Genomic DNA, 23,355 nt, shown 5'->3' with positions numbered 1-23,355 from the left:
CTTAGTCCAATGCACGTGCACTCTTATTATTATTCACATCGTTCGGTCGTGCAAGTGAAAGGCAATTTTGACGATATATGATGGACTGACTAAGATGAGAGAAGCTGGTATGAACTCGACCTCTCTTGTTTTTGTAAATATGATTAGTTCATCGTTCCCGATTCAGCCTATTATGAATAAACATGTTTGCAATGACAATTAGAGATCATAGTTCCTTATGCCATGCTTGATTAGCTATGAGTTATAATGGTTTACCTTGCGTGCCAACATGCTATTAAAATGGTTGTGATGTGGTATAGTGGGGTGGTATCCTCCTTTCAATGATTTAAGTGACTCGACTTGGCACATGTTCATACATGTAGTTGAAACAAATCAACATAGCATTCACGATATTTATGTTCATGGTGGATTATATCCTACTCATGCTTGCACTCAATGTTTATTAATTTTAATGCATGTTCATGACTGTTGTGGCTCTCTAGTTGGTCGCTTCCCAGTCTTTTGCTAGCCTTCACTTGTACTAAGAGGGAATACTGCTTGTGCATCCAATCCATTAAACCCCAAAGTTATTCCATATGAGTCCACTATACCTTCCTATATGCGGTATCTACCTGCCGTTCCAAGTAAATTTGTATGTGCCAAACTCTAAACCTTCAAATAAAATTCTGTTTTGTATGCTCGAATAGCTCATGTATCAACTAGGGTTGTCCTTATCTTCCATGTTAGGCGGGTTATTCTCAAGAGGAGTGGACTCCGCTCCTCACTCACGAGAAAATGGCTGGTCACCGGGATGCCCAGTCCCATGCTTTATGCAAATTAAATCAAAATAATTGCAAACAACACTCCCCCTGGGACTGTTCTTAGTTGGAGGCACTCATTGTTTCGAGCAAGCCATGGATTGATGCTTGTTGGTGGAGGGGGAGTATAAACTTTACCATTCTATTTGCGAACCGCCTATAATGTGTGTAGCATGGAAGATATCGCCATCTCTCGGTTGTTATGTTGACAATGAAAGTATGCCGCTCAAAATATTATTTATCTCTGCTTCAAAACCGAGCTCTGGCAGCTCTATAAATCCCTGCTTCCCTCTGTGAACGGCCTATCTATTTACTTTCATGTTGAGTCATCACCCTCTTATTAAAAAGCACCAGCTGGAGAGCACTGCTGTCATTTGCATTCATTACTAATATATGTTGGGTATGACTATGACTGGATCTCTTTTACCATGAATTACAATGTCTAGTCAGTCCTTGATCTTTAAAGGTGCTCTGCATTTATGTTTTGTGGTCTCAGGAAGGGCTAGCGAGATACCATCCTGTTATATCATATTAAGATTGTTTTGTGAAAGTGTTGTCATCCGAGATTTATTATTACTGCTCGTAGGTTGATTATGCCATTGACATGAGTAAACATGAGACCTAAATGTTATTGTGAATGTGGTTAGTCATGATCTTTGCTGAAAACTTCAATGGTGGCTTTACATATTTACAACAACAAGACAAACAGAGTGTAACGCCCGGATAATTAAGCTACAATAATTCCCCGCTAATGATGCCATGTCATCACATTACTGTTGCTAATCCTCACTTGATCCAAATCTTAATTCAAATTCAAGTTCAAACTAAAGTCTGAAATTCAAATTTATCAAACATGCAAACTAAAATGTTCAAAGTGTAGAAAATATTCCATAACTAATTATGGTGGTGAACCATTTTTTATAAAGTGTTTAATTGCTCTTAAGTATTTCAAATAGTGGCTGAAAACATTACTAAATGCTTTTAAAACTATAAAAATTATTAAACTATTTTATTTAGGAGTAAAGGTTCATGTGGTAGTGGTATAATCAGTATTACTAATTTAGGTGCTAACCATATGTTTTACAAAGCTAAAACAATTTGGAAACTTAAATAAAACAGAAAAGTTTCAAAAACAAAATAGAAAAGAAAAAGGGACCTAATCTACTAGGCGTTATGGCCCATCTAACTAAACAGCCAGGCTGGCCCCGCTCCTCCCTACCGTCCCCTTCCTCTGCTATAGGGATGCAGGGGGGATCATGGCGCCCATCCGCCGGCGATGGCCGGGCGTGGCAGCCATCCGCCCCCTGGTGCCCTACTAATACCCCTGCGACCACCCCGAAACCCTAGACCGCCCGCATCTATCTCCCCCTCGATCCCCATTCTTCCTCCATCCCCTTCTGCTCGATCTCAAACTCGAGAACTCACGTAGTGACCATGCTGATCGCTGTCATTTCCGCGGCCACCATCGTCGTCGCTGCTCGGGAGTACGTCCACGAGGTCTACCATGGTCGACATCATCCGTTCTGGGCGTCTCATCAAGTCGGGGAGCTGCGTAGCCGACATCGTCTTCGTCTTCTTCGTCGGGCCGCCGCCTTCTTGCCGTCAATCCGCACCATCCCGACCGTCCCCGGCCTCCCCGACCACGTCCCCGGCTCCGTGGTGAGCTCCTCCCGCCGAATCCCCCTTATCCCCCAAGTTTTTGTCGCCGTATGCCGCCGTCGCTGCCGCGCCCGAAGTTTTCTATGCGTGCGCGCTCGCCGTGCTTCGTCGAGTCCTGGCCGCCCCGGGGGCACTCCCTGGCCGCGCCCTGCGTCCGCTCGCCGCGACCCGGGTGCGCTCTACGTCGCGCGCCCGCCCGCGACCCCGCTGCCCCTGCGCCGAAGCTGCCCCTCGCCACCCCTTCGCCCGCTTGCTCCGGCCTCGCCCCGGCATCGCCCCGGCACCCCTGGCCGTCGCCGCCCGCAACCCCGCTCCCGCCACCACCGCGCCTGCGCCTCCCGCTCGCCGGCCGCGCCTGCGCCCTCCCCTGCAGCCGCTGCCGCTTCGCTCCACCCTCGCCGCTGCTACGTGTTGTTGCGCTGCGACGCCGCAACCAGCCACCGCTGCCCGCCAGCGCCCCGCCATCCTCACCTTGCTCACTACCACCCGCTCGCGCCGCCCCTGCCCGCACTGTACGCCACCGCAGCCCATCGCCGCGCCCGCGACCCCCTGGACGCGCGCTCGCCTCCTCGTTGTCGCGCCCCTCCTGGGCTCTCGCCATTGCTGCTCCGCCGGCGACCTCCCTCGCCGGTGCCGAGCCAGGCCGCCGATGCCCTCTGCTCGTTCGGCCGGGCGTGCTCGCGCCCGTGGCCGCACGCACGCCCCGCGCGCCCGTTTCGCCCTCTACACCGCGCCCGATTGGCCCCTGTGCTACTGCACGTGGGGCCCGCCCTTGTAATAAATAAAAGGAAAGATTTAAAAATATATTTAAAAATATATAATTAATTAATCAATTAATTAAAGTTTGCTTAATTAACTAAACCAGCTAACTAACTACCTGATCTATAATTAGTTAGATGTGTGCATGACCAGGGGGCCCCACGCCTTGTTGACCAGTTTGACCAGTCAAACATTGACTGGTCAACTGGGACCCCCTGGCCCGCATGTCACCCTCTGGTACACCTCTATGTACACAAATCTGGGTGCACATAGCATTTAGTCTTTAATTTCGAAATAATAATAAATCCAGAAATTGTTTTAAACTTCGGAAAATCATAGAAAATAATCCGTAACTCGGATAAAAAAGTTTTCTACATGAAAGTTGCTCAGAACGACGAGACGAATCCGAACACGCTGTCCGTTCGTGCGCCACACGTTCCTAGCATAGCGAACATGCAACTTTTCCCCTCCGGTTCATCTGTCTGACAGACGTCCGGAACCGGGAAAACTTCCCCGGATGTTTTCCCCCTTCGCCAGTATTGCCTAACGCTGCGTTAGAACACGCCTAGTGCTGCTTATTGTCATGTCATGCATCTGTGTGCCTTATATTTACTATTTCTTCCCACACTTCTCTCCGATAGACCCCGAGACCGTTGCTGATGCCACTGTGATCGACTACGTCGACGACGACCCTTCTCCCCTTTCAGGGGAGCTTCCAGGGAAGCCCCCTTTCATCATCCCGATATCGCCCATTCCATTCTCTAATGCTTGCCTTAGATTTTTCTACTGTTATTGTTTGCTCCTATTCTGATGCATAGCCTGCTTTTGTATCTGCTATTGTTACCTACCTGCTTATCCTCAACTGCTTAGTATAGGTTGGTTAGAGATCCATCAGTGACCCCCACCTTGTCCTTGTTGCCCCTGCTTCATCATCGACGACTCGATCAACGTGATCGACGACCAGACCCGACACCTCACATCACATCACGCCCCTTTTGTTGCTCGACTCTGCAGAGCTACTATCGAGTGCCGAGGGTGATCCCTCATAATGCACTCCTGATGATAATTCTGTAGTGTAGCTATTCGGTCGTGGTCATGGAGGGTGATTTCCTCTTTCACCATTCCCGATACGGCTCTGTCGTGCAACACCTCAAGTGTGAACCTCGAGGGTTGTCCCACTTACGTTCACCTTGATGATTACATTGAGTGGAATCCACCGGTGGTCATTCCTCGGGTTTTCCCCTTGATGTCTGGACAAACAGTTACCTTGACTTTACTTGAGACCGCTGTGAAAGCCGGGCGGGCCCGGAGAGCACCCGTGCGATTTGACGGTGGCGGCTGGCTGTTTAGCGGTATCACATAGGAGGGGTGATAGCTCCGGACTTGTCCCGACAGCCGTCACTACTTAATTGTTAATGCACTAACAGGTTAGGGTATTTGTTCTGAGTTGGCCTCTGGCCTTTACGCACTAACCACCACGCGAGAATAGTTATGGGCTTTGACGTCGCAGTATCAGCCGAAGCTTTGTCAGACGTCCAGTTCAGCATTGTGGCATGGTCGGATCGTGCTGGCCATCCGAGGCGGTGCTGGTATCCACCCTGCACACAACGACCCGGAGTGCTGCGGGCGATGGGCCCAAGACCCTGGAGTGCTTAGGATGTAGACCGGCGGGGACCTCTCCGCTGAGCCTAGGTAGGGTTGCGACGTGTTGATCTTCCGAGGCCGGGCATTGACCCAGAAAAGTGTGTCCGGCCAGAGTAATCAAGCGTGTAGGAAAACGTGGTGCACCCCTGCAGGGAAGATATATATTCGAATCCCGTGTCCACGGTAATGGACGTTCAGACTTTATCCAGATCTTATACAACTAGAAATGGATACTTGATATGGGATGGATATGTGGCCCCGGGATTGCTTTCTCGTAGGGAGTCGAGGAAGGATCTCTGGGCGTTGATGCTACAACATGTTTGATAAATATAAATTGCTATTCTTTACTCTTCTACATGCTGCAAGACGCTTCACTACAAAAAAAGACACATCCGTGACATTTTGGGCCGAACGAATTTTTTTTCTGTCATACATATGACACTTCTATGACGATAATTGTGACAAAACCCGGTATCATCATAGATGTGGTGGGCTCCTACTTCTATGACAAAATATCATGACAGAAAATGGGCTTTTCGTCCTGGGCGGGCCGGAGACGCAGCTGCATGACATTCTTTGGGCCGTCCATGACGGAAAAACCGTGGTAGAAGCGAGGGCGAGGAAAATTTCGGGGAGTTCCCGTTTACGGTGGGAGGTCGGGGCCGAGCGATGCGCGTTTCTCTCGTACACGTACGCGCGTGTGTGCGAGGCATTGGCTCTAACTGAACCCGAGCGAGGCGTTGGGCTCTAACTGAACCCGAGCGATTGCACTGCAGGCTACGCGTTACTGAACCCGAGCGATCGATCGATGGCTGTTAACTGAACCCGATCGAGCGATTCCTTCGCTACTGCTGCTAACTGAAGCCGATCGATGCTGCCTCTGGGATGAACAGTGAGCGTTGCGGGAGGGGGGGGTTTGGATGAACAGTGAGCGGTGGCGTTGCCTCTGGATGAACAGGACCCCGTGGTGTGGAGAGCTGGATGAACAGTAGACGATGGAGGGGTGCCCGTGGAGGGGTGGTTGAACAGGACCCCGTGGTGTGGAGGGCTGGATGAACAGTAGACGGTGGACGGGTGGTTGAACAGTAGCCGGTGGAGTAGCGCGCGGTGGAGGCTGGATGAACAGGAGCCCGTGGAGGCTGGAGGAGGTCGACGGTAGCCCATGGAGGCTGGAGGAGGTCGACGGTGGAGATGAACAGTATCCCGTGGAGTCCCGTTTTGCGGTACGCCACACCCCTCCCGATGAACAGGACCCCCGTTTCGACCGTAGGAGGTCCGTTTCGTCCGTTTTGCGGTACGCCACACCCCTCCCGATCAACAGGACCCCCGTTTCGACCGTAGGAGGTCCGTTTCCTCCGTTTTGCGTTTCGCCACACCCCTCCCGATCAACAGGACCCCCGTTTCGACCGTAGGAGGTCCGTTTCCTCCGTTCTGCGGTACGCCAGGCCTCGTTTCCATGGCCTGTTCCGTCCAAGCCCTCCCGATGAACACGACCACACATTCCGTTCCGACGCATTCCGTTGCCTCGCGATGAACACGACGCATTCCGTTGCCTCTCGATGAACACGACGCATTCCGTTGCCTCCCCATGAACACGACGCATTCCGTTGCCTCCCCATGAACACGACGCATTCTGTTGCCTCCCCATGAACACGACGACGACGCTGTTTCTCCGTTCCGACCCAGCCATGTACACGAGCCCTGGCCGTACGTATGCGCGAGTAGGCGTTCGAGACCCCGCCCGTATGTACACATACGTGGCCGTATTTTCTTTGTGCACCCTGGCCGCTGTACGTACGTGTACATGCTACGTGCGCGCCTCTACTACGACACGGACGCGCTTCTACTACGACACATGTGCGCCTCTACATCCACTAGTATATATGTACGTACACGTTCGCGATCAGAATGACAACGCTACGTACGCTTCGATCAGGTGGGTGCTGACTGTCAGGCACTTCCTTGCGTGCGAAGATGTAGCTGGTGGGTCCCAGCAGTCAGGGGGGCGAATCATTTTGTTTTTTTTGCCCGGACGCACTTCCTTGCGTGCGAAGGTGTAGCTGGTGGGTCCCAGCAGTCAGGGGGGAAACATTTTTTTTGCGAAATACGGTGGCTCGTCCGGTGTGTCCCCGCTGTCAGGTGGGGGAATAATTATTTTGCACGTAATAAGGAGGCACATCCTTACTGCGGCCATGGACCCAGCTGTTAGCCTCTCCACGTACAGTCCACATTCGATGGAAGCCGTTCCTTGACCACGTTGACCACACCGCGCCGAGAGCACCAGGGCGGTGGACGACGGCGAGGACTAGGAAGGGGACGACGCGGAGCCGGGGAAGACGCGGCAGTGGATGCCCACGCGTAGAGGAGTACGAGGGTTCACTGGTTCGCTGCGGTGTGAGGCTGCCGTCGCCGCAGAATAACAGGGGGTGTGGGTGAGTAGAGGGATGGCCTGGCCAGCGGTGGGAGTAGTAGGGGCGGTGAGGCCTCCGCCGCATCGCAGCCGGCCACGGGGGGCAGGAGCACGAGGCACGACCGGCGCTAGTTTGGGCGGCTGTAGCGGGAAGACCAGAGGTTGAAGAAGCACTACGACCGTTGGATGGACATCGTACGGTCACTGGAGCTAGAATCGTGCATATTGACTAAGTTGACAAAGCCCTCCATCCCCGTCAACTTAGTAGGCCCACAAGTCAGCCTGCCACTATACTGGGTCCCAACTTAGTAGATCCTTTCGCTGGGTCCCTGATGTCAGGTGGAGGAATCATTATTTTGCGCGTAATAAGGAGGCATTTCCTTGCGTGCGGCCGTGGACCCAGCTGTCGGCCTCTCCACATACAGTCCACTTCAGATGCATGTCGGTCGTTGACCAGGCCGCGCCGAGAGCGCTAGGGCGGTGGACGACGGCGAGGCCTAGGAAGGGAACGACACCGAGGCAGGGAAGACTCGGCAATTGTTTCCCACGCGGTGGGGAGTACGACTTTACGAGGGTTTACTGGTTCGTCTGCCGTCGCCGGAGAATAACAGCAGGTGTGGGTGAGTAGAGGGATGGCTAGGCCAGCGATGGAAGTATGGTGGGGCGGTGAGGCCTGCGCGGCAGCAGAGCCGGCCGCGGGGAGGAGGGAGCAGGCAGTCTCGCCGGCGCTTGTTTGAGCGGCTGGAGCAGGAATAGCAGAGGTTGAAGAAGCACGATGGCCGTTGGATGGACATCGTACGGTCATTGGAGCTAGAATCGTTCATATTGGCTAAGTTGACAAAGCCCTCTGTCCCCGTCAACTTAGTAGGCCCACAAGTCAGCCTCCCACCATGGTGGGTCCCAGCTAGCAGGGGGAGTATTCATTTTTCTGTGCGTAATAAGGAGGCACTTCCGGTGGGTCCGAGCTGACAGCGGGGGGAACGTTTTTTCGCGAAATACGGTGGTCCGTCCGGTGGGTCCCAGCAGTCAGGGGCAAACGTTTTTCTCGTGAAATACGGTGGCCCGTCCGGTGGGTCCCAGCAGTCAGGGGGGAAATGTTTTTTCCGCGAAATACTGGTGGCCCGTCTGGTGGGTCCCTGCTGTCAGGTGGAGGAATAATTATTTTGCGTGTAATAAGGAGGCACTTCCTTGCGGTTGTCGTGGACCCATCTGTCAGCCTCTCCACGTACAGTACTCTTCCGATGGAAGTCGGTCGTTGACCACATTGACCACGCCGCGCCAAGAGCACAACGGCGGTGGACGACGGCGAGGCCTAGGAAGGGGACGACGCGGTGCCAGGGAAGACGCGGTAGTGGATGCCCACGCGGAGAGGAGTATGAGGGTTCACTGGTTCGGCTGCGGTGTGAGGCTGCCATCACCGCAGAATAACAGGGGGAGTGGGTGAGTGGAGGGATGGCCTGGCCAGCGGTGGGAGTAGTATGGGGACGGTGAGGCCTCCGCGGCAGCACAGCTGGCCACGGGAGGCAGGAGCATGCGGCACGACCGGCGCTGCTTTGGGCGGCTGGGGCAAGAAGACCAGAGGTTGAAGAAGCACTACGGCCGTTGGATGGACATCGTTGACCACGCCGCGCCGAGAGCACCAGGGCGGTGGACGACGGCGAGGCCTACAAAGGGAACGACACGGAGCCGGGGAAGACACGGCAGTGGCTGCCCACGCGGTGGAGAGTACGAGGGTTGACTGGTTCGGCTGCCGTCGCCGTAAAATAACAGGAGGTGTGGGTGAGTAGAGGGATAGACAGGCCAGGGATGCGAGTATGATGGGGCCGTGAGGCCTGCCCGGTAGCATTGCCGGCCACGGGAGGTGGGAGCAGGCGGTTCCGACGGCGCTGGTTTGGGCGGCTGGGGCAGGAAGATCAGAGACTGAAGAAGCACGCTTGCCGTTAGATTGACATCTAACGGTCTAACGCTGGTAGAGTTGATTGTTGACTATGTTTCTTTTTTGAGAAACCTTGTGTACGCATGAACTTAGTAGGCCCACAAGTCAGCCTCCAAATCTGTGGCAGACAACATAAAGCCCATTTGCTATTTTTTATAATTTGCAGCCCATTTGCTAATTCTTAAGTAATTTATTACAACCCATTTTCTGCCCAGGACCACAGTCAAAAAGTTCAACCTCGTTTTGCATATTTCGGTGGAGCCCGAAATGATAAACATTTTTTTAATAACTTATTGATTTGCCAAAAAAATCGTTTTGTTTTTGTAAGCAAATAAGACGTGGGACAATTGAGTTGGTTTAAAGGAAAACCAGTGGTAAAAAAATCAGCGCTGGGTGGGAAAAACAACAAAAATAAGGATGTAAATATGAAAAGGGAATTTTATGTGTTTTCAATATAATGATACGTGTATATGAACTAGTAAAACTATAGGTAGAGATTAGAAAACGGATGTAGGACATGCGTTTCAAGAGGAAAATAGAACTGGGCTGTGTGTTTGATTCAGTAAAAAAACTGCCTGCGGATGTTGTAAGACAAAATATAACTAACGCTGGTGGGCCAGAGGCCAGTAGATACCTGCTGGATCTTTGTGCCCCGTTGTCGTCATGGGCTGGGACTGTTAAAAACAAAACCAACCCTGGGCAGTCTACAACCCAGTTGAAACTTGCTCGACCTGAAAAAACAATATACGTGCTCAATAAACGAGAGAATTCTGCAAGTACAGACTGATAACTGGGATGCAGCACGGATATTGTTTTTTTATCGTGATAATAAGTGCATGCACTTGTTTCCAAAAAAATTGGAGAACTGGGAATTCGAACGGTGGGTGCTTATGCAACCCATCAAATAAAAATCAGGTGCCTGAAAATTCATTTCGAAACAAATGATTCAGCTTTATATCCACGTTGACCCTCGGCATGATGGTTGGAAGCAAATGCAAGTTCATACCAAAAGATCGTTAACAACAATACCCACTTGCGGACGACAAGGTAGTACAACTACCAATACCAAACTAACTTATAATCTTTTTACTCCTGGCCCTAGTGTTCGTCTGGTAGAAAATCTTGCAGAGCACCAGCTCCCGCTCCTTCTCTTGCTCCAGGTCCCCGAGGTGGTACTGGTGCATCACCCAGTTGGTCCTCTGCTGGTTGAAGTTCTTGTTGGTGTGCAGCACCAGAACCTTTTTTGCTGCCCGTCTGCCGGCCGTTGACCATCACCGGTAAGGTATTGCCGGTCTTGTGCCACATCGCGTGCATGCCGCACTCCGACTGTATCTTGTGACACGTCCACGTGCCCCTTTTGAACGCCCTGGAATTGCGCTGGAAGAAATGCTTCCTTAGGCCACTCAGTGTGATACCTGCAGTATTGTGGAATACAGGTTTTAGTGTACCTTGTTGGCATTTTCATAACATCTTTGGCATGTTGCAGTCACTTGTTTCGCTTTTTATTAACTGTCAAATTGTAATTGCTTCACCAGGTCTGCGTCTAAAAAGAAAAATAGAGCTATAAACAAAGGAATATGTTTGTGCAAGTAGACGGCCGATCGGTGTCTTACCTGGAAGTTTCTCAGGTTGGGTGTAGCATATGCCGTGCTCGCTGTCGATGGTTGGTATGAACAAATCAACGAGAGACTGAAATCTCGCGCTGTCAGCACTCACTTTGGCCTCAAGGTGCTCGATCAGCTCCTGATCCGTGGGATCGAACTTGACACTAGCCGGCAGCACCGGCCAATCCTTCTTCGACTTGCATCGGTAATTCCAGTTATATGGTACTCAATGTATGATCAATCGACTGTTTTAAGTGAATGATGAAAGATTTCGACAGATAAGTGGTACTCCAAATCTGAAGTCCAGAATACCCGAACACACCGCCGGGATTCTTGTGTCACCTCACGCGCAGCGTGTTGTCACGTCAATTCAATGTGCGGACATGATGAATAATTTGACCGACGTATACTAGTACTGCTACTGTACTACTTACTAGTCGTATTTAGTGTCACAATTTATACATAGGTTTAACTAACAAGTACGCACTTGAAGCCTAACTGATATATATATATATATATATATGGCTTCTGCACAGCATCTCCATCATCATTATCAATACATCCTACGCAGGTGAGTTAGGATGCACTTGATCCCAGGAAGGTATGTATCCTTCAAACCAGAGGAGTGCTTCAAACTAACAACAGTACATAATATCCAACAAAAGAGGGTCGTGCTACAGCAGCAGAATACATGGCTCAGTCTAGATATCAGCACGAATCAAGTTGTGCATATTTGCTGTTGGCATGAACCACATCGCCGCATGTCGGGTTTGTAAAAGCCATCCATCACATGGAAGCTTGATGCCTTTCACACACTGAAGATTATCTGGCAACAAGCTGTGTCGACGAATCTCTGGATATGGTGATTCATGAAACCCATGGTATGATGTGTAAACACAGCCCCCCCCTCGCGAATGGAAGTTGCATAGCACAGTAATCATCGCCGGTGATATGATCGATGATTGGTTGGATGATCGGATAATTGAGCCCGAGGAACAAGGAGTGGTTGCCGAGGCTATAAACCCGCCTCCAGTTGAATACGCCTGGCCCAACGGAGCTGGGATCTTTCTCGAACACGAAGCAGCCATAGCCATCAATGTCATGAACGCCCCACACATTGTACTGCATGTGGTTTGATGTAATGGTTTGGTCAATTTGGTACGTGCGAATGAGCATCAAATGACCGCCATCAGCTGAACGAGCAATAAACCACCACCCATCAGCTGGTATGATTCCAGGTCCTGGAATCATGAAGGCTACTGCATTTGCGTCTGCTGCAACAATTCAAATTGGAGACCAAAAGGACAAAAATAAACAATCAAATTCAGAGTATGTGTGGAATTAAGATTATTATAACAGTGACACATATCATAGACAGAGAATTGCAATGCCGTGGTCATAATCATACCCCAAGTTAAAAAATAAGCCAATGGCTTTCATATTCTAGCAACATTTCATGGTTCAAACATCATGTGACAATGAGAGGAAAACAGCTATGACAGCGCCTACTCATATTCTACCATAGCACTTACTACTACTGTTCTCATATCAACTCTAAGCAATAACATGCATTGTTATAAAAATCTTGTAAACGAGAGTAACATATAGCAATCATGATGTTATGCTCATAATATGTATTCTAACAATCATTAGATGCCAATTGTTCTCATATCAACTCTAATAATAACATGTGTGGTCATAAAAATCTAGGAAATGAGAGGAACATATAGCAATGATGTGGTTATAGACATGCTATGCATTCTAAATTTGTAACAAATGAACAAGCAGTCGTATTCATAAGGTAAAGATGAGATGAGATAGAACAATTACACGACGATAGATTCCACCAGTATAGGCAGCCAATCTGTGTGTCGACCGTGTAAACGATGCCATCGTGCACTATAGCATCAGACAGAAATGTTGCCTCAACTGGATTGATGATGAGCCATAACCATGTATGGCGACAGGATTCCAGATAGACTAATCCCATGTTGAATAAGGCAATGAGCTTGTAATCCATGTAGTCTTCTGATGGTGTGGGCACTTCGCAGATTACAACTTTCTGCAAACAGAGGTCGAGCCAAAAGCTTGACGCGTCTCGTGCGTAGTAGGCAGGAATGTCCGGCGGGCCGCGAGGCTCGATGGCAGCGGTATCCAACGATGGAAGTGTGATCTCTCGCTGGGTGTAGATATCCACGAGACGCCACGGACTACCGGTGTGGTGGATGAGGACGATCCAGTTGGCCTTCATGCCCGCCCAGTAGTGGCCGCGCATGAAGGACAGGTGGATGGGTAGTGGTAGCATGTCGAGGGGCACCACGGCAACCTCCGTTGGATCGTCAAGTCGGTGTCTGGGCCACCTGCAAGGATCGGGCATCAGCAAGCAGGGTGTCTTGAAAAGAGCCGGCCGGTTGCAGACGAGTAGACGGTACAAAGACACCAAGCATGCGGCCAGACGGACAGTGCTGAGTAGGTCCATACGACTATAGATCTGCTCCAAGAGAAATCGGGGAGGGAATTCCAGTCGCGGCTCTGCGTGTCAGTCGGTTCTACCATTGGGGTTTTCGGTGCTTGCGAGCCAACGGGGAAGTGGATTCGGGCGGGCGAGCGAAGAAGCTTCTCCTCGTGTGGCCGAGCAGTGAGCGGGGGGATATGGTACGCGCGAGCTACCAAGGAAGATGGTGCGGGCGGGCGAGTAGTGAGCGGGGGTAAATGGTGTGCGGCCGACGATGGGGAAGAGAGGAGGAAGAAGAAGAGAGGAGGAAGAAGAGTGGAAGACGAGGAAGAAAGTGCATTCAATCTCAATTCTACTAGTACTACTACCAGGATATACCATCCTTCGGAGTATAAATAGTTACACCGATGACATGTGGGTCTACATCAACAGGGCCCATATGTCAGTTAATGGAGGACAGAGGTGCGTAGGCGTATTTGCGGAAGCGTGCTCTACTGGCAAACATGATGGCAGTACTGGGTAAGGCTGATTTAGTAACACCAACACGCTGGTTCAACTTATTAATTACGTGTCCCATCTGCTGCAGCGTGTATTGTCACTTCACTGCGAAGACTAGTTTAATAGTTCTCTCTGACCGATATGGGGAATAATGGATCGCGAGGACTTCCTTTCTACAGTATCCCTATGCCTCTACGCTCACTTCACTCATTTTGCTCCGTACCTAGTCACTTGTTGAAATCTGTAGAAAGACAAATACTCCGTATTTGGGAACAGAGGGAGGCTTTTACTCCGTACTATTTAGGAATAGAGGGAGTATCACCATATGGAGGGAACAGAGGAAGCTTGAAATATGAACATGTCAATGGGAGGGAGTAAGCCCCATGCATACATGCATGCATGCAACATGCAACACTCACACGTACACATGGACGCACGCAACACTCACACACCCATGCGGCACACAGCACACGACGCAACACACACGCTCACGCTCAGGTGCTCAACCTACTCCCTACGTCCGTGAAAGACTGTACATTTAGAGATTTACACATTGACCAGGGCATAATTAACGCCCAAAAGTAGCAGACTTATGTGTGCATGCGACCATTGAGATAAGAAGATTAAATGAAGGCCGTTGCATGCTGTAATTAAGGATAGACATGTAGCCTGTACCTACAGCACAAGTTGGTGCATTAGTCAATCAATATCGATTTAGATTAAAGGCTAAATGCATTGGAAGTGTAGATGTACATCATGTACTACACTCTTTGTTTTATAGCCGATGTACACTCTTTGTTGGAAGACCGAGGGAGGACACGTGCATGCACTCACATACACAGCCAGGGCAGTTCGCGCGCAAGGGTTGGACTCGTGTCGCGCCTGCGTAAAGTTTTGTTTAACTGATTTCTTTGCTCTGCCAACTGACAGGTGGGACCCAGAAACCAGGTGACAATTTAACCAGTCAACAAAGTGCCACGTCGACTATGTGGCCGGTCAGTAGGGTGCAATACGGTGCTCTACGATGAGCTAGTGATCGTATAATCGCCGCAAAACTATATATAGTGACCGTAAAGAGCATATTGTTACATACGTTGACCGCCAGTGTATTTTTCTCGTTTCAAATTAAGCCATATTAATCGAAAAGGACACAGTATGGACAACTACTACTAGTACTAGTACTGCTTTGATGTGTCCCGTCAACTCGCCGAACGAGGAGAAGCTTGCTTACTACGCCTCTCCCTAGCCCACGCGCGCGGTGGTTCGCAGGACGAGGAGAGGGTTTTGACTACAGCGCCCTCTCCCTCTCCCTCTCCCTCTCCCTCGCCCTCGCCCTCGCCCTCGCGGTGGACGTGCAGCAGTTCAATCGGTGTCAGATTGCCAGAAGCATATTGTACTGTAGTATCATCATTGTTGGACATTCCGAAGAGGTGAAGAGCCAAGTGCAAGGTTCACACGAGTACGAACTGTTGAACCTCCCGAAGAGGCAAAGAGCCAAGCACAAGGTTTTATAGGAGTTGTCGTCCTAGTAGGAGTGTACTACAACTATAGCGAACGATGCTACTGTATGATGCCGCCATGTCACGTATATCCAAAGCTGTGCCACCTTTTTTTTTCTCAAAGAGCGTGTTGGAGCCCGTGCAACAACCACACAAGTTGCACGTACCCATAACGCATTTACTAGTAATAAATTCTAAAGGACAAATGCCAGTATACCACACAAGTTCATCTTCAATACATGTGATAAATTTGTGCACGACTAGTCTACATATATTCACAGCGCTACCGTTCACAATTACCGTACTCTACTTACACGTTATAGATGGGCTACATGTCCTCCTCCAGGTTCCAGTCCCAGGTGTTCCTCATGGATGGCACGATCCATAGCGGTGGGCAACGGGATTCATTGTCGCAACTTTCTAGTCCGGTTCCACACGATGGAGACTCATCCAAGCTGAAGCGGCATAAATCAGGGATAGCGTGTCCCAGCATGTCGTTCATCCGGCGGTGCGCACTGAAGACACAACCATCCTTCATGAACGACAGGCCTTCCGTGTCATGCACGGAAGGTGGCATCCGCTTCACAATGGGGTAGCTGTCCCAGATGAAAAGCGAGTACTCTCCAAGAGTGTTCCTCGGCACCCACGTAGCATCACGGGGGTCGAACTCGGTGCCGTTCATCTGGTACACGCGGCATCCCAGATCTGGACACATGGTGACGTACATAGTCAAGGTCCATGCATAATAATGTTGTGCTCAAATATGGCGGTCAGTAATACTGTGCAGCAAATAGTACTACTCCGGTATAGAGGAAGTAAAATAACCGGCTTATTATATATAGCCACTCTTGGCTACATGGATGAGATAGTAAGACATGGAAAAACAAAAATGGTGGCAGCTAGTGGGTTCAAGTCTTCAAGGCCTAGCTAGCTATACGCGTCCTCCAAGGTAAAAAGTACTCCTACTAGTACTAGAAAGTATACTACTAGTACAACAATGAAAGAGAAGGTGAGAGGGTTAAAAAATGGAATACCTGGGTAGATGGTGACGGTCCGATCGTGGTAGATTGTGTGACCATGTTGCACATCAGTGGTACCATGGGTAATGACTGCAAAGATAGTTGATCCCAATATGCCAAAGTCAGCTACAAGGTTCCAGGTTAGACCGAATCGCGGATGCAAATGCACATCCAGGATTGGCGATCTTATTTTGATCGGGGGATGACTGGTCCCTGCAAAATAATGGAGTACCGTTAGGGATGAAAATGATGGTTTGTGCATTCCGTTTGTAATCTCCCGTACCGTAGGATGGCAACCAGACGAAACAAGTCCCCTGGCTTGTCACCGCGAAGATGCGGCCTAGATGGCGCACGGCGTCTTCGAACGTGTAGGGGTACAAATCTGCCGCCGCCAACATGCGCTAGCCTCTGCCGTTACTGCGTCTTGCATTGATTGCAATCCTTATGTCGAACACCGCGATGAGATAGTAATCGTCATAGCCGCGTCGCTTTGTCAGCGGGTCCGCGATTGCTATCTTCTTCAATCTCATGTAGGCATCATCATACGTATTCAAGCCCAGCCAGTCCGGAAGGCCGATCCCAATGGTGGAGAAGGGGTCTACCGGTACGGCCGCACTACTGTGGATGTTGTGCAAAATGATGGTGGTATCCAGCCAGAGGTATGCAAGCCAATCTTCGTTGGCACCGACCCAGACCTATATATAAGACGGTGGGCAGCGGAGAAATTATGGGATGGAAATGGAATAACTAAGTACTACATGATCAAACTCCATTACTGACCTGCTCATCGGACAAAATCCGACTACCTCTCAACGTCGGCAACTCTAGCGGAGTCAACTTGCAACCATGGCCAGGGAGCAGTGGACTGTTCGAAGGATTGTCCCATAGAAGAACCTTCTCCTCGAGGAAGCATGGAAGACCAACAAGCATGGCCTTTTCCCAAGCCTGTTTAAGCAGCGTCTTGAAAAAGTTGGTGCAGGAAGCACCGAGTCTTCCGACGGTGAGGACGTCGGAGCGGCGTGTGATTTCTCCCAGAGGATCGTCGTCCAAGGTCTCCCACCCCTGACGAGGAGGAGAACCGCCTGGCGAATCCATGGGAGCAGCGACGAACTGCCTTCCCTTCGGGGGGAGGGGAACTGGCGAGGAGGAGATAAGAGCGTAGTAACCGCAGGGCCTCGTCCCTTCCAACTATAGATCGTTCCTCAGCGAAGGGGTGAGGCTATTATTTACTACTAGTACTAGCATTATGGAACGTTATGGGATTGCATTATACTGTAAATAATAGCACTAGTAAGAATTTTTGGCACTAGGTAGTAGTTTTTGGCGTGGATTAAGAAAATTTGGGTATGTTTTTGCCATTTTTTGTACACGCCAACTAGTGTCAAAAAATGTCTTACGTTATGTGACGGAGGAGTACGTACTCGTACTGTAGCTGTACTAGTACTACTTTTCTCAACTAGTAGTGCGATGTACTGTACTTCTAGTCTAGTCTAGTATAGTGCTCCAATTTTGAACTCTTGAATCTCAGGGCCAAGGAGCTACAGTTGGAAGTGGAGGGTACTACTGTTCTCTAGAACCATCGTTGTACTATCAATGCAGGGGAAGTACACCTGCGTAGTGGCCTAGTGGGTACTCTCGGTGCTCTATTCAGCCGCTCCTCTCACGTAGCTGGCCTACTCAGCCGCTCCTCTCACGCACACACTAGCAGCCTGTTTATCAGCGACGGTTACTGCGGGGGCAGAACATTTGAGTTATTTGATACAGCGAGACTAGGCTTTTCGCTTCCATTTGTGGAGGTGTAATGGATATCATCGAACTTTGTTAGTAGTTCCTTCTTTATGAATGAGATGAAGCAAAGCTTTTGCCTCCGTTTAAAAAAACACATAAAGAAGAATTTCTTTTATAGTAGAGCCGATAAGGGAGTGAAGTCCATGCGTGCAACGCCACAAGCTACAGAGTAGTAGTAGAGCACTTTACGTACAGAGCCATATTGCACAGTTCCCAATGCCCCGCCAGGCTTTTCCGGCTCCTCGGGCTTAATTGGGTGGCGCTAGTTTAAATATGCTACTAGCTGGAAGCTGCAAGCGAGGTGCGGCTAGGGAGAGCACGCAAGCCACGGGATGCTGGGAAGGAAAACCCGTTCACGTGGCTAGGCTGTCCAGTGCACCCAGATTGTGGGGCCGCATGTCCGTTTGACTTCAAAACTCAAACTACCCGTGTAAAATATTGGCTCGCAGCGAAGTGTAGTAGTACTATTTAAAAAAAGGCCACCGTCCGTTCGGCCGGGATCGACCCCACAAAACGAGGTATACACTCCCGCGACCACTAGTAGTACTCGTTGGAGTACAACGCAACCTAGAGTCGCCTTTTGTTGCTAGTAGTACGTACATTGTTCTTTACAAGAAACCCCTAAGAGCATGGTTAATACTATAGCCAGCTGCTGGCTATAAGCCAGTGCCATGTCATCTACAGCCCATCTTATAGCCAACATGTACAATAATAGATCAAAAGAGTGTACTACTTTTTTATTATGTGGCCCACTTCTCATTCTCACAAAGTGCCTAGGAGCACGTGCTAGAGCTGGCTCTTCACGAAGAGCCCGCTTACCTTCTCTCTCCTCTTCTCTTTCCTCCAACTAAGCAGAAATATACTAGTTTATTTCTTATAGCCCGCTGACTCAGCTCTATTGTACTTGCTCTAATAATGCAAGAAACCACTAAAATGCCAAGAAACCACTACCACTTGCATACGTGGCAGACTTAAGATAAGACTACCTTATCAACCATTGTAGATGCTCTTACCAACAAAAATCCTCGAGTGACCTCCTACCTCCGGCCCGTCCACCTAGTCATCCTCGGCCATGGGACGCAGCTACCGCTGCCGGCAGAAGTCGAGGTCAAAACCGCCGGCGGTGCGGAGCCCATGTTGCGGCAGCCCAGATGCCAGCTCCGTCCGGCGCTCCCGGTCGCTAGCTAGCCAAGATATCTTCGTCCAGCTGCTTGTCTGCAAGGTTTGCTAGCTATATTGGCACAGCAGCGCGCCGGCTTGCTCGCGCGCGCCGCGCTAAGGCCAGCCATCTGGCTCGAGCGAAGGCCAGCGCGGCTTGCTCGCTCGTGAGTCACGCTCGGGCGAGCCTGCCAACCCGTGCGGAGGCCAGTGCGGCGTCCGGCCCGTCCGGCGGAGCGGCGGCCAACTCGCTCATCACCGGCGCCACCGACGAACACGCATCAGTATTGTTTGAAGTATTGTTCAGGAAAAACAATGATTTGAGGGGGAATAACAGGATAGAAGGTCAGATGTGGGTCCCTCGTGTCAACGGTCAAACAAAATGTGTTGGTTTAAGCTGCCTCGTCAGCACGGACGTGTGGGCCAACCCTGTCATAAATGGGTTTAAACGAACCTAATCGGTAGGAGTACTAGGTAGTTTTTGGCGTGGATTAAGAAATTTTGGGTATGTTTTTGCTATTTTTTGTACAATAGATTCTTCCTAGGGCTGGTTGAAAGTGGTAGTTTTTTGTTAAATACTCTACATATTGTAAGTAGGAGTGAAAGTTAAGCTTTGGAAGCCAATAAGCAAGGCTAGTTACATAGTGCATATGTGTACATGATTGAAAGTAAATATCAACCATGAGTGACTAATATCTTGATGGAAAACTCGAAACTATGGAATACTAGGAAAAAAATGCATGGTTGGAAATACTAGCAATGTTCATGCCCGTTGCAACAAATCATAATTATAATAATACTTATTCACAAACTTGGTACAAAACACTCTAAGTTTGATATACATATGTCACTAGAGATATATTATGTTTCAATTAGAATATATTCCTTGGGCTGTTTTGGTGAGGTCAGGGAGGGATGTGGTTGGTTTTAAGATACTAATTATGGGTTTTTCTGCAAATTGGTAGACAAGTGGGATGTTGGTGAGAAAAGGCAACAACTTACCTCACAATCGTTAGATGTAGATCTAATGGTCAGAAACGACGGATGGCAGACACACCAGCATCACCAACTTAGTCTTGTGTAGGAGTACTAGCAAGATTCGTGCATTGCACGGAACATCAAGATGCATTTTTTATAAAACACTTGTTGTGATTGACCCTTGCGGGAGTAATCCCATGTGTAAAAACTAATGCTATCTCGAGAAATATGAGATAAGGTGAAGAGGAGTGGGGTGTGGTGGTGGTTGGTGGTCGGACTGAGCGGCGGCATGGGGATTGACGACGCCGGCAGCGGCCACCAGGCCAGTTTGTTCCAGAGGCTTCCTTTCTTAATTGCTCAACAATGAGGTTTGTTGGAGATAAGGATGCACGAGGGAAGGCCTTGTCTGCAGATGTGGAGAGGGGTGAGGGTATCTTTTAGTTTAATTTCCATCCGTCAGATATAGATCGGACAGTCTATATTGCAAGATGGCACACGTACCATCATCACCAACTCGGTTTTTTATAAGAGAAGAAATATAAGTATGGAGATACAAACGTATTATTGATACTTGATTCCGTAAACTAGCATCTACATTCTATTCAACGCCTCGGCATGTGGGGCCTTAGCACAATGACTTCTCGACTGTGTAAAACAAAGATTTTCCCGTCGCCGACAAGGAGGGGGTGACGGCGGCGCGCTTTTTGGCTTGCTCTAGTCCTAGTAGTCATACTAGGTGGTCTAAGCACGTGTAGATTTATTCTTTTTCACGTCTCATGTTCGCCGTACTACCACGACTGTTGATGAATAGACGGTAAGTTATTCACGGGGAAACCCTTGTTGAGCGTGTTTGCAAGAGAGAGAGAGACAATGTGCGTGTGTGATATGTTAGAGACTGAGGCAATGATAACAGATTCTTCGTGTCTATGTGTGTGGAGGATAGAGAGAGACATGTACATGGGGCTTTGTGTTGTGTAACGTGGAGACACATATACATAATTAGAGAGTGAGTGTGTGAGATACACATGCGGACATGAGGAGAGATGAGGATCCAGATAAATGGGTGTTTGTGCGTGTCTGTGTGTGTTTGTGCACGCGTTTGTGTGTGAGAGGGAGAGAGTGTATGTGGAGTAGAGATACCACTGATGATGTAAACCTAGTATAAGGGAAGGGGGAACGGTGTGACATATGTAGTAGCGAGATAGCACGGGTGCGGGCGGGGGGGGGGGAGCAGACTATTTGTAAGAGACATCGAGTGTGTGTGTGGGAGAGGGGTGTGAGAGTGAGAGAAAGAGAGAGCTAGCGACGGAGAGAGAGAGAGAGGAAGAGAGGGGGCGAGAGGGGTCGTTTGTGTCCATAAATGGCGTATAGATAGGGAGACAATGTTGATGTTGTCCGAAATTGGCCTATGAATGGAGACGCAAGGGAAGCGAGTCATCGTGTGTGTGATAGGGACTTCATGAGAGATCTATAATAGATGGTGTAGAGAACAATGTGCGAAATCGAGAACGATTATACATTAGGGAGGTATGCAAAGAGTCACGACATATATGTATACAGGGAAGGAGCTGGGGCGGGTCTGCATGTGGGAGAGATAGAAAGAGGAGAGTGGTGCACAAGGAGACAAAGTGTGCTTGTTTGCAGTGGGGGTGGTGTGTGAGGTGAGTGCGTGAGAACCACATAACTAGGGAGATAGACGTTTGGGGGCGATGTTTTGTGTGTATGGGAAATATACACTCTACATAGTGCGTGTGCTTGGGTAAGAGAGATAGCGGGAGACCTAGAGAGTGAGGGAAGAGATGTGTGCATGCCCGAGAGACAAAGTGATAGAGACCTATGTTGGGGTCCAGACTTTACAAGAGAGAGGGGTGTTAATGTGCTCGTGTGTTGGTGTTTGGGGGAGAGAACGACTTCTCTATGTGTGTGTGTGTGTGTGTGGTGGGGGGGTTGACTTCAGATAAAGAGTGAGGTGTCTATATTTGAGGGACTTTAGCGTAATTGAGATATTGTGCACTTATGGTTGATGAATTTGTTTCACAGTTTGTACTATGAGATAACGATACTTTTGAACATGCGTGATATACCTTGATGTACCAGAATTACAAACCTAAGATTGGAATTTTGGAATTCGAATCCATCATTAGCTTTTGTAATTCATATAAACGGAGGTACATTTTTAAGCCGGGATTTCGTGATTTCAAATTCATATATCAAACCTAGAGATATACACATACGGGCATGTTCAAACTTTATAATCATCCACTTTATTCATACACATACACATTTTTGCTTTTGTCATCATATTTAGGATAAACACATTTGGAATTTCATTTGAATTGGACCGTATGATGGTATTTTCTTGTACTTGCTCAATGATCCATATTTGAATTGAATGGAGAATCTAAGTTTCGAGTTGGAGACATTGATTTTCAAAACTTGCACATTTTTTTGCGTGCAAAACAAACAAATTGTCAGCCATGATATCATAGTCGGCCGTACGAGAGCAGAATACTTATAATTTTAGGCACCAAAAGCTTTCAAACTTCCCGCTCACATCGAAATATCACGCGCCCGAAAGTTTAGCCTTGCGATATTCCTGTTTTACCCCTGCCACATGAACGGAAAAGGGCTACTTTGGTAACACCATTGTTTTCCCCTCTTTGCCCACAACATTCTTCCCCAGAGCCCCTCCCCTTCCCCTCCCCAACCCCCCCAACCATGGCAAGCCGCTGAATCTAGTCCTCCGCCGCAGCGGTGGACCTCACACCCCGCCGGATCTACCTTCCGCACCTTGGAACCCCCAACTGCCAACTCACCACTTCACCGGAGCCGCTTCAGCGACTGGCTTGTCCACCGCGCCAGATCTCCTTGACCGCCATCATGGTCCACCGCACTGGATCTGCTTAACCGACGCCCTCATCCACCACAGCGTAGGCCCTTCACTGACTCCCTCGTCCGCCCCTTCGCTGGCCCTTCATACAAGCCCTCGTCCGCCGCAACAGATCTGCCCCACCGAAAGCACTGTACAACGCGCCCGCCGAAGCCTTCGTCCACTGCACCGAACCCGCTCCACGGATGCATATTCAACTCCACCGGCCCTGCTTTACCGACGCTGCAGCCTCATCAGGTTATTTTGATTTGTACTCCTTCG

This window comes from Aegilops tauschii, chromosome 1, assembly GCF_002575655.3.
Source record: "Aegilops tauschii subsp. strangulata cultivar AL8/78 chromosome 1, Aet v6.0, whole genome shotgun sequence".
NCBI classification, from domain to species: domain Eukaryota; kingdom Viridiplantae; phylum Streptophyta; class Magnoliopsida; order Poales; family Poaceae; genus Aegilops; species Aegilops tauschii.
This window is presented reverse-complemented; position numbering follows the sequence as displayed.